The sequence below is a fragment of the Gallinula chloropus genome, assembly GCF_964237585.1.
Source record: "Gallinula chloropus genome assembly, chromosome: 3".
NCBI classification, from domain to species: domain Eukaryota; kingdom Metazoa; phylum Chordata; class Aves; order Gruiformes; family Rallidae; genus Gallinula; species Gallinula chloropus.
Genome location: NC_140087.1, coordinates 11821264 through 11835143, shown reverse-complemented (window position 1 = coordinate 11835143; position 13880 = coordinate 11821264). Strand labels below are relative to the sequence as shown.

The window sequence follows — 13880 nt, the reverse complement described above, 5'->3', positions numbered from 1 at the left end:
TAGAACCTTCACTTTTCAGGGCTGTTTTGATCCATTTCCCCCTCCAGTGAACCACCATTTCCTGTTTTCTAGATGACTTTTACATTGTGTTTGGCGACAACCCTGTTTTCATCACCTGGAAACTCAATACTCGAAACAAAACCACTCCAGTTGGCTGGTGTCTCGACACCCGTATACCTCAGGCAAGAGATTTTGCAAAACTGTCCTGATTAAATGTCTGCTTCTCCTGGTCTTTAAAAAAAACCAACCCACATCCCAGGTAAAAGGTGCCACTGAATGAATTTTCAGTTGGTTTGTTCTTGCAGGTGACGTCCCATGCACCCTGCTCTAGGCGATCCTGCTCTGACAGGGAGGTCGGACTAGATGATCTCCAGAGGTCCCTTCCAACCCCCATAAGTCTGTGATTCTGTCACTTCCAAACCAGCTCTGAAAGAAACTCACAGAAAGCTTTCAGACATGTTATGGAACTGAATCACGAAGTTTGGCCCCCGAGGAGTTCCAACGCTCATTGGTGACAGCAATACAACACTAGCAGAAGGCATATATGTTCTTGCAGACCAGCTTAAGCCTCCAAAACTGCTCTGTGGGATCAGAGAAGAGCTCATTATTGCCTACCCACTCCCTGCACACTGATTTCTTTTTGTCTCCACAATAAATACATCAAAGTGTTTACTGAGGTGCTGTTATTGTCATATTTTCTAGGTCTGTACTACAAATTTGGCAGGAGATTTCTAGCAGTGAATGACAATGCCTTCTGTTCCTGGCCACATTTCTTCTAAAGGGGACAGTTCAAGTAGGAAAGACACCTCATCACAGCTCTAGGGAAATACCTGGGGTTGTTCCATGCGCAGACTGAGGCACATGGCAGCTTTGAGCCTGACAACAGTCACCACTGCATCATACACTGATTAGTGCAGAGGAGCTTGTGCTCAGTGGCAGCAGAGCTCTGGGAGCCACTCAGTATCTGAGGACTGTCCCAGTACATGAATCACTGCAGAAGCAAAACACAGACACAACTGGTGGCACCTGTATTGCCCCAGGAAGGAAGACCTCCATCATCTGCTGAGCTTCTCAGTGAGAAGCACTCAGGGTGCCTGTGTGAGCCACAGCCAGGAAGGTGGTGTGGTGTGGTCTGCTCTGCTCCTCCATTCTAGAAATCCCCCCAACCCAGAGCCCTCCCTAAGCACCTCCAGGTTCCCACCAATGTCATCATTACTCCCCAAATTCTTTGTCTGAAGCCCTTTTCTCCACTCAGAGTCCATCCATTTTCCCCTCCCCCAAGCTTTCTTAGCTCCTTTGTCATCTCTGAGAAGAGATGATTTTAACATACTTCATTGAGAGATCTTCCGTGCTTGCAGAGAGCCTGTGAGGGGCTGTGGCACGGTGCCATCCACAGCACATGACGAATGGAGCCTCTCAAACACCTGGAAGGATTTCAGACTTTATATATTTCTTTTTCCTTCCACTTCCCTCTAATTTTGTGCTCCCTTACAGAGCACGTGCTCCTGGTCCTCCCTGCTCATCATTTCCCTCCCAATGCTTTAACTCCGCTGCACTGACCAGCCTGAGCTGTCCTCCCTAGCAATCACCAGGCAGCAAGACCACAGTGTCAAGCTTTTCCATGTCCCAAAATTAGCATAAGAAACTGGCACATTGACTGTGACTGTAGGCAAATGTGACCTTTTCAGAGGCTGACTTCATTTATTTATTCTGTTGCCATTTATTTCTCTGTTGGGAGAAAAAAAAAAGAAATAAAAAGAAAAAAGATAAAGAAGTAGAGCACCGACTCCCAGACTTACTAACAATAATTATTGAAATACCTCTGACTAGCAACACTTCTTAATCAAGCAGTAATTAAATTTGCAGTCACAGCCTGGGACAGAGGCTGGGCACACAGCAAGATCACCATTTCCAGCTCCTCTGCACCTTCTCTTAGCTGCTGAGGTGCCAGGCACGAGTGCCCCCATGGTCACACACACACATCCACCTACTGGCAATGGCAGAAATAGCTCAGGGGCAATCACAGCCCTGTGTTGCCACTGGACCCATGTATCACCTGTTTCTATAACCTCAAGGGATGCTTGGGAAGGCTGTCTCTTGCGATGTCCTGAAGCACAGGGGTTGGCATGCAAGGCAATTTTTGCCTGCTCTGGCACACTCTGCCCCCCTCTTTGGCCCCAGGGACCACTTCCCTCAGCACAGCACCCCGCTGGGCTCGCTGTCAGCTGCACTCTTTGAGCTGTGCCCCAGGTGCCCACAGGCACGCGAGAGGGGCTGGAGCCTCACGCCTTTCCCTGCCTGCTCTGAGGCTCGCACCCAGGTGGGATGATGGGCTCTGACATGCTCACCTCTCCTCCCATATGTCCTCATGCGTGATACTTCCATATCTCCAGAGCTAAATATTAATGAGTTTGGGACAACTCCCCAGCTTCCAAATTAATTAGAATAAATCACCCACCAGAAGCCTCAGCCAGTCCTGCGCTCCCCATTGCACAGCAGAGGATGTTCTGCTGGCCTCCCTTCAGACCACACACCCCAAGCATCGTTTGTTTTTTTCCCTCAGCATGGGGCAGCCTCCTGCCTTCCTGGGTACAGAAATACCTGCACCCACCCTCCCCTGGACAGACTTTCTTGCTGCCCGCAATCTAAGCTGGCAGAGAGGCAAAATCCCTGCCACAGGTTAATGGTAGCTCACCTGAGCAGATCTTTCTTTTTGGCAATGACAAGTGGCCAAGTTTCTTTGCCAGCTCAGCATCAGTCCCTGTTGTCAACAGAGGCCGCCGCCGCTAATTGTGTAAGAAGAATGGCCAAGGATAAGAGATCAATCATCATTTTTTGCAATATTGTCTCCCAGCTTAATAACCACATTTAATTAGAAATCATAGGCAGCAACTGCTGACAGGTGAATTTAATATCAGTTGTGAAACATCTGAGATCGCAGGAATTTCACCATCTCTAATATTCTTGTTAATAAAAACATCTCTGAAGTTGAGGGTTTCTCCCAGGAGTCTCCCCCCCTCCCCCAGCACCAGACAACTCAAACCCAACCATCCCAGAGGGCTGGCATGGGCCAGCAGCACAGCTCTGGCCTGCAGCCCTGTGGGGACGGGGCAAGACAGGACTACCCGCTCGGCAGAGGTGAGTGGAGCAAACATCCTGGCACCCAAGCACCTCACAGCACAAACACTGCATTCTCACTGCCATGGGCTCTCTCAGCCAGCTCTGGGGTGAGGGGTGGTTTTGCTGCCCAGCCCTGAGCCCAGGGTGAGGGGTGCTGGGCACCTTGCCAGGCCTGTGAGGATGTGAGACTGCCCAATGGAGAGAGTGTGGAGCTGCACTGGAAACAGGCTGAAACAGTAACACTGTGATGGGCCACATCAGCCTAACCACTTGAGTTCTTTCTTTGTTTCAGAGCAAATTTACCTTCACATCAGCTGCAGAGAGAAGAGCTATGCTTTTCTTTTTCTTTAGCATCACACAGGAAGCTGGGGTTCTAAGAAGGATATTACAGCAGCCTAAGATAACTACAAGCCCATAAGGAACAAGACACATTGATGTGTGTCCAATAAACACAATAAAGGATAAAACAAGTGGTAAGTAGCTGCTAGAGAGGGTACTAAAGAGGGCTCCAAAGAGACTTGAGACTTTTCAGCCTAGAGGAGACTGAAGAAACTTATCAATGCTTATAAATACTTGAGGGGTGGGTGTCAGGAGGATGGGGTCAGTCTTTTTTCAGTGGTGCCCAGTGCCAGGACAAGAGGCAACGGGCATACAATTGAATATAGGAAGTTCCACCTAAACACAAGGAGGAACTTCTCTATTGTGAGGGTGGCAGAGCCCTGGGACAGGCTGCCCAGAGAGGTTGTGGAATCTCCTTCTCTAGAGATACTCAGAACCCATCCTGTGCAACCTGCTGTAGGTGATCCTGCTCTGGCACGGGAGGTTGGACTAGGTGATCTCCAGAGGTCCCCTCCAACCCCTGTCAGTCTGTGATTCTGCAAGCCCTGGACTATCAGACCTACGAGCTGCCTCCTAAGCAATGGGCCAGCAGTACCATGTGCACACAAGGATGAAGTGTCCCCTGGATCTTGTCCTCTTACCATGAGATTTCGATTGTTCACCTTCCTGGCTTCTGTCTCCTCCGGCCAACAACACAAAGAAGATGCTCAATGCTACGCAGGGCTTTAGGGCTGAGCAGAAAGGGCTGGTGGGGAAGACAAGCCCAGCCAGAAAGCTGGGAGCATCTTTTTCAGCAGAGACAGCTCAGGGAACAGCAACTTTTGGCTGTCCAGTCCCAATCCCAGTCCCAGCCCTCACTGCAAAGCCAAGAGAAGGGCTCCCCATCCTGGCCCCAAGGCAATACCTGCACCCATGCTAACTCAGCAGAGGGCTGCAGGAGGTAAGCTGGGCCCAGGGACCTCTAGAAAGAGCAAGTTTGGATTAAAACACACCTCTGAGAAACAGCACAGCTCCACCTCACCAGGGCTTGCGGATTTTCAGCCATGGAGTCCCTCTAACATGCACCATGAAACTCAGCTCTGTTCCCAGCCCAAAATCAGACACATGATTGCAAAGAAGAAAAGGAAATACCTGCTCCAGTTCTCAGCCACCCTGGGGAGCAGGCAGGGCTGAGAGGCAGGTGGGTAACAGACTTCTGCCTTCACCGCACACCCCTCCTGTCCTGCTTGTGCAAAGGTTTTTGAGCCAAGCTGAGGGCACAGCAGGACTTCCATCCCCCAGACACACCACTGCCTTTCACCCAGGCAGGAAAGGCAAGAAATAGACAAGCAAAGGGAGAGAAAAGCTGGTTTCTCCCCAGAACACACTTTGCCCATGTCTGCAGCCTCCACAGCAAGGCAGGGCCCAGTGGCCCCCAAGTGCTCTGGGCAGCCAGCAGCCTAACTCCTGGTCCTCCCATCCAAGGGATGTCTCTTTTTTTGGAAGGGAGACGTAACACACTTCATGCATGGATAGAGCCTTACGCTGCTCACTGACCTGTGTGAGTGTGACCTCCCAGGCAAGAGAATAAATGGCAGGAGAGCCGAGCCTGACAAAACCAGAAGGGTCAACACCCACCCCTCACCCCCAAATATCAGGGTGGGAAGCAGAGCCTTCAGGTGGGGAACAAGGAATGCCTTACCCAGACACAACAGTAGTTTGAGAGACAGCAAAACTCACCTTCTCCTGGCTCTGGTATCCCAGCCAGCAGAGCTGCTCCCACACTGGACACTGGTTCAGCAGGGACTCAACCCTGAAAAGCAGTTTTCCCAGGTCCCACCGAAGCCTGAGGAACTGCAGCCACCTCCAAGTGTGTGCCAACCCTAAGCAAGCAGCACCCTCCCTTCCTGCACGTTAAGGAAAACTGATGAGTGTCAGCAGCACCAAAGCAGTGGCTGAGAGAGCATCCCCTTGAACGACTAACCAGCAGTGAGTAATGTGTATTTACATACATTATGGGCTATTCCCCCATTGGAAGGCGATTTGTGTAGATAACTTCCATTAATGTTAAAGGGAGTCATTCACATAAATCCTGGGCACGTTAATGGCCGACCAGCCTCCTCTGTAGTATCTCATGTTGCTGCATTTAGCGAGCGCGACAGAAACGCGGCCGACTTAATATGCAAATAAATTCAAGTATTTACTGAGCCATAAGAGACAGTTACTAGGCACATCTCTCATTCATCGTTTATAGGGAAATAGATGGAGGCTGCCAGATGAAATTGGGAGATAAATGCTATAAACATTTTTTTAAGGCAACGGGGGGGGAAGGGTACTGGGTCTCCACATACGCATAAATAGTGATCACCAACAGTTTCTTGAAGACACCCTCTTTTCTATTTATTTTTACTCTCTCTGTGTGTGCTTGCTACCCATACACACCAAAGCTCTGTTTGTTGCATTGCTGATCCCTGCTGATGGCACTGGGGTCCTTCCCGTCCCCAGGGACAGAGTAGGGCCATGCACCATCTCCACTGGTTCTCTCACCACCTCCCCAGCTGCAGGAAAGGACCATGCTCACCTTGAAAAGATGGGCCACTCACTGCAAATCCCTCTTTTCCTGGCACCAAAAGGTGACCCCTTCCTTTCACAGGGCCTGGTGCAGGGAAAAGGGAGAGACACCTTTTATGCCATGTCTTCTCACAGATCCTCTCTTTAGAAGCTGCACTGGGTGTTTGCAAAAGAAGAGTCCTCCCCAGGTCTGCAATTTCCTGAGGCAGAGGAAAGACACTTCTATGGCAAACAGATGTTAAAAATGCACCAGATAGGTTGTTACTGAAGTCCTCCTTCAGTTCCCCATGTAAGATTTTTAAGATGCCACATCAAATGGATGTGTCCTCAACAAGACATTTCCTCCTAGTGGTAAAAAAATTAAGTAACACTGAATCACTTGTTTATTCTTTTAGATGGAAAACAAGAGGAAATTCTCTACCTGTTTCACAGCTCAATAGGATGGCTCCTGTGCACATTCCCCATACATGTCTGCATACTTCCATGAGCAAGTAAGTTAGGCAGCCTTATCCACCATTGGACTCCACAGCACTCTGCTGAGCTGCATCCCTATTTCTATGGCTTCTCAATAGGAGTCACCAAAAAAACCCTGAGGTCTTTCCAGCATTCCCGTATGGGCTCTGACCTGGTGCCTCTGTCTGAGCTTGAGGGCATGCAGGCATCTCCCTGCAGAGCCAGGTGTGAACCAAGACAGAGCAGGCAGCACCACCACAGGACAGCCTGGGAGGGCCAGGAGCAGCAGCTCAGCCCCAAACAAAAGTGTCATCGGACACAAAGAATACCAAGTAGTCTCTGTCCTTAATGGGGAATCCCCTCTTCTAATGCTGTCCTTTGGGTTTGTCCTCAGCTGAGACCCCAGAGCTCCCCTTTTCCCTGTTCAGTGACTGTCTCTCCTTTCAAAATTTCTTCTAACTACTGGCTCTGGCCAGGTTTGAAGCCCCCTCCCAAATCTTTGCTCTCTCCCTTGAGGCACATTTCTCTCCCCACAGTGCCCACTGATGCAGATGGCTGCAAACCTCCGATGTGTACCATGGAAATCAGACCATTTTACACCCTGACTTCATAAAGCAGAACCTCCACCCCAAACCTGCTCATGCCTGTCCTAGCATCTCTCTGCCCCTCTGCTGCCTGCCTAGGAATAGCCTCCACCAACCCTTGCAGTGTGCAAGTGCCAGCCCCACAGCTCTGCCCCAAATCCAGGTCATGCTGTGGGGCCAAGGAGCAGCAGGAGGCACTCAGGGAGAAGAAAGGCTCCTTAGAGACTGGTTTTGTGTCAAGGGGACAGAAGATGACAGTGGGACACCCAGCAAATGGGACCAGTGCTGGTCCCACACTCCCACCTTTCCTCTCTCCTGCTTTGACAGACTTGCAGTTTGAGTGACACATTCCCTCTGACCATGAATTTACAGAGTACCTCAGCATTTGCTGGAGCCTCTTGGGATCACAACGACCACAGTTCTCAAAGCTGCCAGTGTCACAAGACAAGGTCTTGGGTTAAAAACTTACCTGTCTGAGGTGTCCTCCTTGGCAGGAGGAACTCACTGGAGGCTTTCAGGTCTCCAAGGACTTCTCCTGTGTTATGGGCATGTGGCAGCTTCCTTCTGCTAGCAGGAGGGGGCTAACATGCACCATCACTGAGAGCCCCTCGCACACACAGCTGCCCATGCTGCGGGGTTAACCCTTTGCAGCTCTCCCTAGGAAAACCAGGCTCCCATGGGTACTAGCAGCACCCCAGCAGCTGAGCAGCCACTGCTCCCCTGTGCCAAGGCAGGAGGCAGCACACAGAGCCAGTTACCACTTTGGGTGCAGCACCAGTTCCAGATGTGGGTTAAAGCTGCAGGTAGCCTTATCCAGCCACCCATCACCCAGGAGGTGCAGCATGGTGGCAGAAAGGTGGACAATGCCTGCACACCAGCACAGGGTTGACAACAGAATTAGAGACTGGGCTTTCTCCTGCCCTGCAGCCCCCTTCCCTCCTGCCCCCAGCCACAGCAGAACTGGGCAGGCACCCAGGGTCCACACACACCACAATGCCAGAGGGAGCAGAGCATCTGTGATGAGTACGCTAACCAAAGTGCTGAGAGCAATTAAGGGTGCACCCCCAAATGCTCAGTTCAGCCACACCTATTGTAAAACCAAGAAAATGCTGAGGAATACTCCTGGGAGCCCCACATACACAAATATTTGATGCAACAGGAGCAACAGCTGGCCCCTGTGCAAGCCCCTGACATTTCAAATGCCAAGCACACCGGCATCCACACATGCCAGGTAAGAGGAGCAGGAAAGCAGAGGTGTGTTCCTGGCCCCACTGCCAGCTGGGCATGGACAGGGAACCCCGTCCTTTGCATCCCACACCCAAACTGAACAGAGCAACAAACTCTTACGGGCAGGGAGCAAGAGGCTGGCATTTATAGCACCATTTCTCCTGTGTGATGAGAATCACCTTTAAAGATGGGGTCAGGATAAACTGCAGGGTGACAGCAAATGGTTCGGTTCAAGAGGAATTATTCATCCTTCAGCAGAACATAATTACACATTCACATTCTCTCTGGGCAATTCTTTATTCAGGCCAACTTTACACTAGTTCCTAAAGGGAGCAGTCAATCTTAATGAACGACTTACAGTTTCATCATCTTTATAAGGTTTTATTAAAAAAAAAAGAATATCAGAAGTTTTGATCTTTAATTAGTAAAATTTAGCCCCACCTTCACTGCACATCACCCTTTCCTTTGTCAATTCCTTCACTCCTCAATAGGAAACTTGCTGGAAAGATGCTACCTTAGATTGTAAATTATTTGCAATTTTATTAGGCTATAGCAAATTTAACCAGTACCTTTAATGCACCCACACATCATGATTCTATTTGGCAGAGCAGCATCCAACTATCTGACTCACGATGTTGAGTGAGGGTGGGGAGGTTCTTTTAACATACAGCAAAATAAAGAACATTTTTGCTCCCTTTGCACAGAAAAACCAATTCCTCATGAGGCAAATTGTTACGACAGAATTAATACAGGTAATTCATTTTTCCCTTTAAGGTGAGCCTGGAATATTTTCCTTTGCATAAGTAAACCAATTATTATTCATTCCCACTGCAGGGAGCCCCTGGTGACCATCACCTGTTAAATACCACAGTAGCTGCTCTTAATGGTCAGCCGGAGAACTCAGCTGGGAGTGTTTTATGTAAATAAAACTGACTCCTCCTTTGCACCATTTTAAAGCTATAGGAAGAGAAGTAGGGCAGGATTTTAGGGAATTGGGGTGGGTTTTTTTTCCTCATTATTATGTTTTTCTTTAAAAAACACCATGATGCCATCAAGTATACTTTGTGAAAGTGGACTAAAATCCCCTAAAGATAACAGGGCTTTGCTGACTTCAGTGTTATCAGATATAAGTGTTTTGCTTCATTCAATTTTTAAACAGAAATCATTGCTGCCTCACTCTCACCAACTCTTCCCTGAGGTCTCCCTTGCCAGAGATGTGCTTTTATACCTTGTGTTTGCCAGGCTTGTGTGGCTTCCCCACTGCTCGCAGGAGGGGACCGTGCCTCAGTCTCTGGTTTAAAGCACCCCAGCCACTTTCAAACTGATGCTAGGAATATCAGCTTGCCTCAGTCACACTAGTCCAGGCTGCAGTAGGAAAGGAGCCCCTAGGTACCTCTGGTCAGAGCCGGGTGAGAAGTGGTGATGCTGGTGACTGAGTGATACAGAATAATGCTGAATAGATTGACTGCACTGGGGAATTGGTTACAACATCCCCTTTTCTACTGTGGGGTTCAGGTCAGTTCCCATCAGAGCTGGGTTCTGGGGGAGCCTATGAAAGTTCCAACAAGTCCCAGCATGACAAGGATGGATACCTCCCCACTGAGGGCAGCCCACATCCCAACAGCAAGACCCTCGCTTGCCTGCCCCATCCCAGCAGGGCTGGGTGGAATAGGGGGCAGGAGCCAAGCTGAGAGGGTTTGCCCATCTCCTTTTCCCAAGCTGTGAACATCAAACCATCCCACTCCCCACTTCCTTGATTCACCCTACAACCTGTGGCCTCCCTTGATTTTTTTCCTTTTTTTGTTTGTTACCTTCAGTTTGAAGGAGGGAAGGTACCAGGGAGACATCTGTGTAAGGTCACATCTCAGCCTCCTGAAGCTCAGGGTGTCACCCACATACCATGGCAGGGTGCTCTACAGTGTTTATTTTAAAACTTCTTTTATTTAAATATACATATAAAATAAAAAAAGCCAAATGTTTGTGTAAAGCAGAGAGCTAAGGGAATGACTGAGGAAAAAACATCCTACTGCAATTTCTTCTTTCAGGGTACCACCACCAAGGTACTGTACCGTCCTGTGTTCCCAGTAGGTGAGAGACCTCAGGGCAAGGTGCTCATTGCCCAAGAAAGAAAACTGCCTCTTCCTACCCACTCTCTCAAGACATGGTAAAGTACTCGAGTTAAACATTGCCAATAAACAAAATAACAGCAATATCAGAGTTACTGTGCTATACCAACAACAAATTTCTCCAAATATACCTTCTGCAGAGTGTCTGATCTAATTCAGCACACGTACTTATCCTCCTGGTAGATATTTCTCCCTCTTCCACACTCCATCACCAAAAGCCTTGTGCCCCTGCCAGCCTCTCTCATCTGAAAAGCACATGCACTGGCTAAATAACTTTTATGATGGGGCAGAGGGGCTCGGCCTCATTGGGAAAGTCAGTGGGACACGTGAAATAAAATTCAGTCACCCGTAGCCAAAGAGGACTGGGAGACACTTTGTCTAAATAAGACCACAAAACCTGAACTTGTCTCCAAGCCATATCCTCAGCAGGTGTCAGGCAAGGCAGGAGCCAAGGAAGTTATGCTGATTTACACCACTGGCTGGCTGAGCCCGGTGCACTTAGCTGGACCAGAGACCAGCAGCACAGCAGGGTGGAGGATGCTGTAAGGACTCCTGTAGCACAAAGACACTTTCTAGACTCCAGCTCTACTCCCACAAATAGCAACATCCCCACAGTTTCTAAGTGTTTGCTGCTTACACACACACACCCCTTCACATGCTTTACATTTCCCATTGTACCTTTATTCAATTTGAAAAGCCCTTGGTCTATCCTTGAGCAAAATGTCTTTGGAAGCCCCTTGAAATACACCCCGGCTCAAACAGCATCCCCCCTCCCAGCAGGGAGCTGAACAAGTTTCCCTCTGCAGCTTGCCCAATTAACTTCAGATTCCTGCCACAAGCCTCGCATGCACCAACACCAACAGCAACTTCTTTTCCCATCAGAGAAACCAGCTACAGAAAGGGAACAGCTCCCGCATCTCAAAGGCTGAATTACTCACTGAACCACTCCGGGCTTCACCCTCCACCAGTGATGCAGGCTGGGGCAGCAGCAGAGGCTTGGGGGGCTAGGGAGGGACTGGCAGGGCTAGCCAGGTGCATGCACGCATTTCAGCCTGGTGCTCTGTCCTCTCTCCTCTCTCAAAGTTACCTTTAAAACACCTGAAAAGACAAACAGAAACGACTCCAGCAAAGTGTGCTCCTCAGCATCTCTAATAAGCTGGATGCCCATGAGTCTTGAAGGAAATATCCCAGCGTATAAACAGCATCGCTCCCTTCGGTTCTCAGTTAAGGATAAAAATTCAACTTAGCGTCTGGTTTGAAGGCATGAGGGCATTATACTTAAACTCATTGCTCTATGAACTACACTAAACCCCCAAAATCTGTGATATAAATACTGCCTGCTATGCATATTGCAAAATAAGTTGCTCTTAAAATGGAAGAGGCATTTACCTGGCAGCAAAGAAACCCCCAAGAAAACCCCTCGCTTAGATTCAGGTTTGGAAGAGCCCGAAGCAGCTCGGCATGCAGAGTGCTCTGCTGTCAGAAGTCTTCATCAACTAGTGTGCACACAGGCACACACACATATACACACACACACCGATCCACCACCCCTCTCCTCGCCCCAAAGTGCTCCCAGGGCTAAGTAAAGGGGTGCTTTGCTGGGGAGCCGTAAAGTTACCGTAAGGACAAGCAGAACGAGAACTGCTCCGACACAGCTGAACAACAGACACCAGGCAGAGAAGAAGAAGCATGCTTTGCCCTTACCTATCTCTCAGGTTAAAGCACTGAGCAGTGTCTTTAGAGAGCCCAGGCACTGGGACCCAGAGGGCAGAGGACTTTCGGCACAGTCACAGAGAGCCCAGCAAAAGCCATCTTCTCCCTGTCTCTTAGCACAGTGTAAGTCTCCAGCAGCTCAGCTCTCCAGCTGCAAACATCTCATTAGACTAATGCATTCAGCACAGGCAGAAAACTCGATTTACCATAGCTACAGCAATGAATTTCCATTACGATGACAGCTTCAACCACATCATGTCCGGAAAAGCAGCCAACCACTGCCTTTTAAAGAACACACACATTTCACACGCAGAGAACGAGGCCTGCGCGGCGGGTTTCCTTTCTCTCCGTAGATTACACGGAGAGAGGGAAAAAAATGCCATTCCTTTTCATTTCAGAAACTCCACAAGCTGAAAGGTAAAGGCATTTGGACTCTCCCCACTCTCCCCCCCACCCCTTGGTCCTCCCCCCCTTCCCCGCTCAAGTAGCGGTGTCTTTCGCAATAAGGCGCATTGGGCTGCGATGAGCAGAAGGGGTGTTTGCAACATTTCTGGTTTCGCTACCCCTCCTCTGTCACCATGGAAACCGGACTGTAGCATCAGCCCTTTGTCCCACTCCTGCAGCAGCCCGGCCCAGTGCTGAGCTTACGTGATGCCACGGATGGGAAGGACCGGTCACTTTGGTTTGGATCATTTACATGGAAATCAGGGGAATGGCACGTGGGGTCTTTTTTTTGCTGGCAACACATGTACAGTACTGCTCACATGTACACACATGCACCTGTACACAAACACACAGAGTCAGATGTGCAGATAATCTTACAGGTACAGCCAGGAGATTACATCCCTAAGATGTAGAAAAATGAATTATCACAGCTATACCGTGGCATTTGGGCAGGATGCAGGAGCAGCTTTTCACTGTGGTTTCCAGTCACCCATCACAGAAGGCACCTGCTCTTCCCTTGTTTAGTACACACTAGCAGCTCTTCCTACCAAAAAAAAAGCTTTGCTACATGTAATAAATAATGATCATAATAATCCTGCCATGCTCCATTGACTGTGCTAGATCAAATTATCCCGGCAAAGGGGTTTGCCGCAGTTGTTTACGAGTGTTGCACAGCTCCCCATTGCCCACTTCACACGCTCACATATATTGTTACTCAGTATTTATTGCAAGCCAAAACATGCTGCTCACCTCTCTCTGCTGCTGCTCCTGTGAGTGCCTTGTGAGATGGGCTTGCGACTGTGGTCACTGGTTCTGCTGGTTTTGGGCCAGCCTGGCTTTACAGGTTTGTCCTGGTTCTGGCCAGGCCAGAGTCAACCTCCCCAAGCAGTCATCACAGGTGAGCTGAGTTAGCCCAAGTGAGCTAGGTCACACTCACAACCTTAGGATTAAGGGTCCTATGCTCTACTGCTACCCCAGCTTTTTGAATCCTGAGATGGGCACTGAAACAAGGACCAGTTCTTGTCCTGAAGCTGTACCAAATCACCTCTCTCTGACCAGCCCCTTTTATGGGGAAGTGATGTCAGGTGGTGTAGAAACAACCCAGGCTAACTCAGCTCACCTGTGCTAACCCAGATCACCTGTGCTGGCTGCCTGGGGAGGTTGAATCTGGCCTGGCCGGAACCAGGACAAGACTTTAGGAGAGTTAGTATCAACTTGTCACTGTGGAAGATGAGGTGAGCATTAAGCCTGTTACACTTACCAAGGGAGAAGGAAAAGCAAGGAAAGATCCACAATTATCCATACCAAGAAGAGCTGGGGCTTT

The 13880-nt window shown here is 49.3% G+C and overlaps 1 protein-coding gene across 1 annotated transcript in view; it reads right to left on the bottom strand.

Moving 5' to 3' along the window:
• SCML4 (Scm polycomb group protein like 4) overlaps positions 1 to 12343 on the bottom strand; it is a gene marked incomplete at its 3' end in the record, with an annotated part of 68782 nt that extends 56439 nt beyond the window's left edge. Inside the window, exon 1 of the mRNA XM_084262601.1 lies at positions 12319 to 12343. The remainder of the gene's footprint in view (positions 1 to 12318) is intronic.
• Positions 12344 to 13880: the final 1537 nt, after the last annotated feature.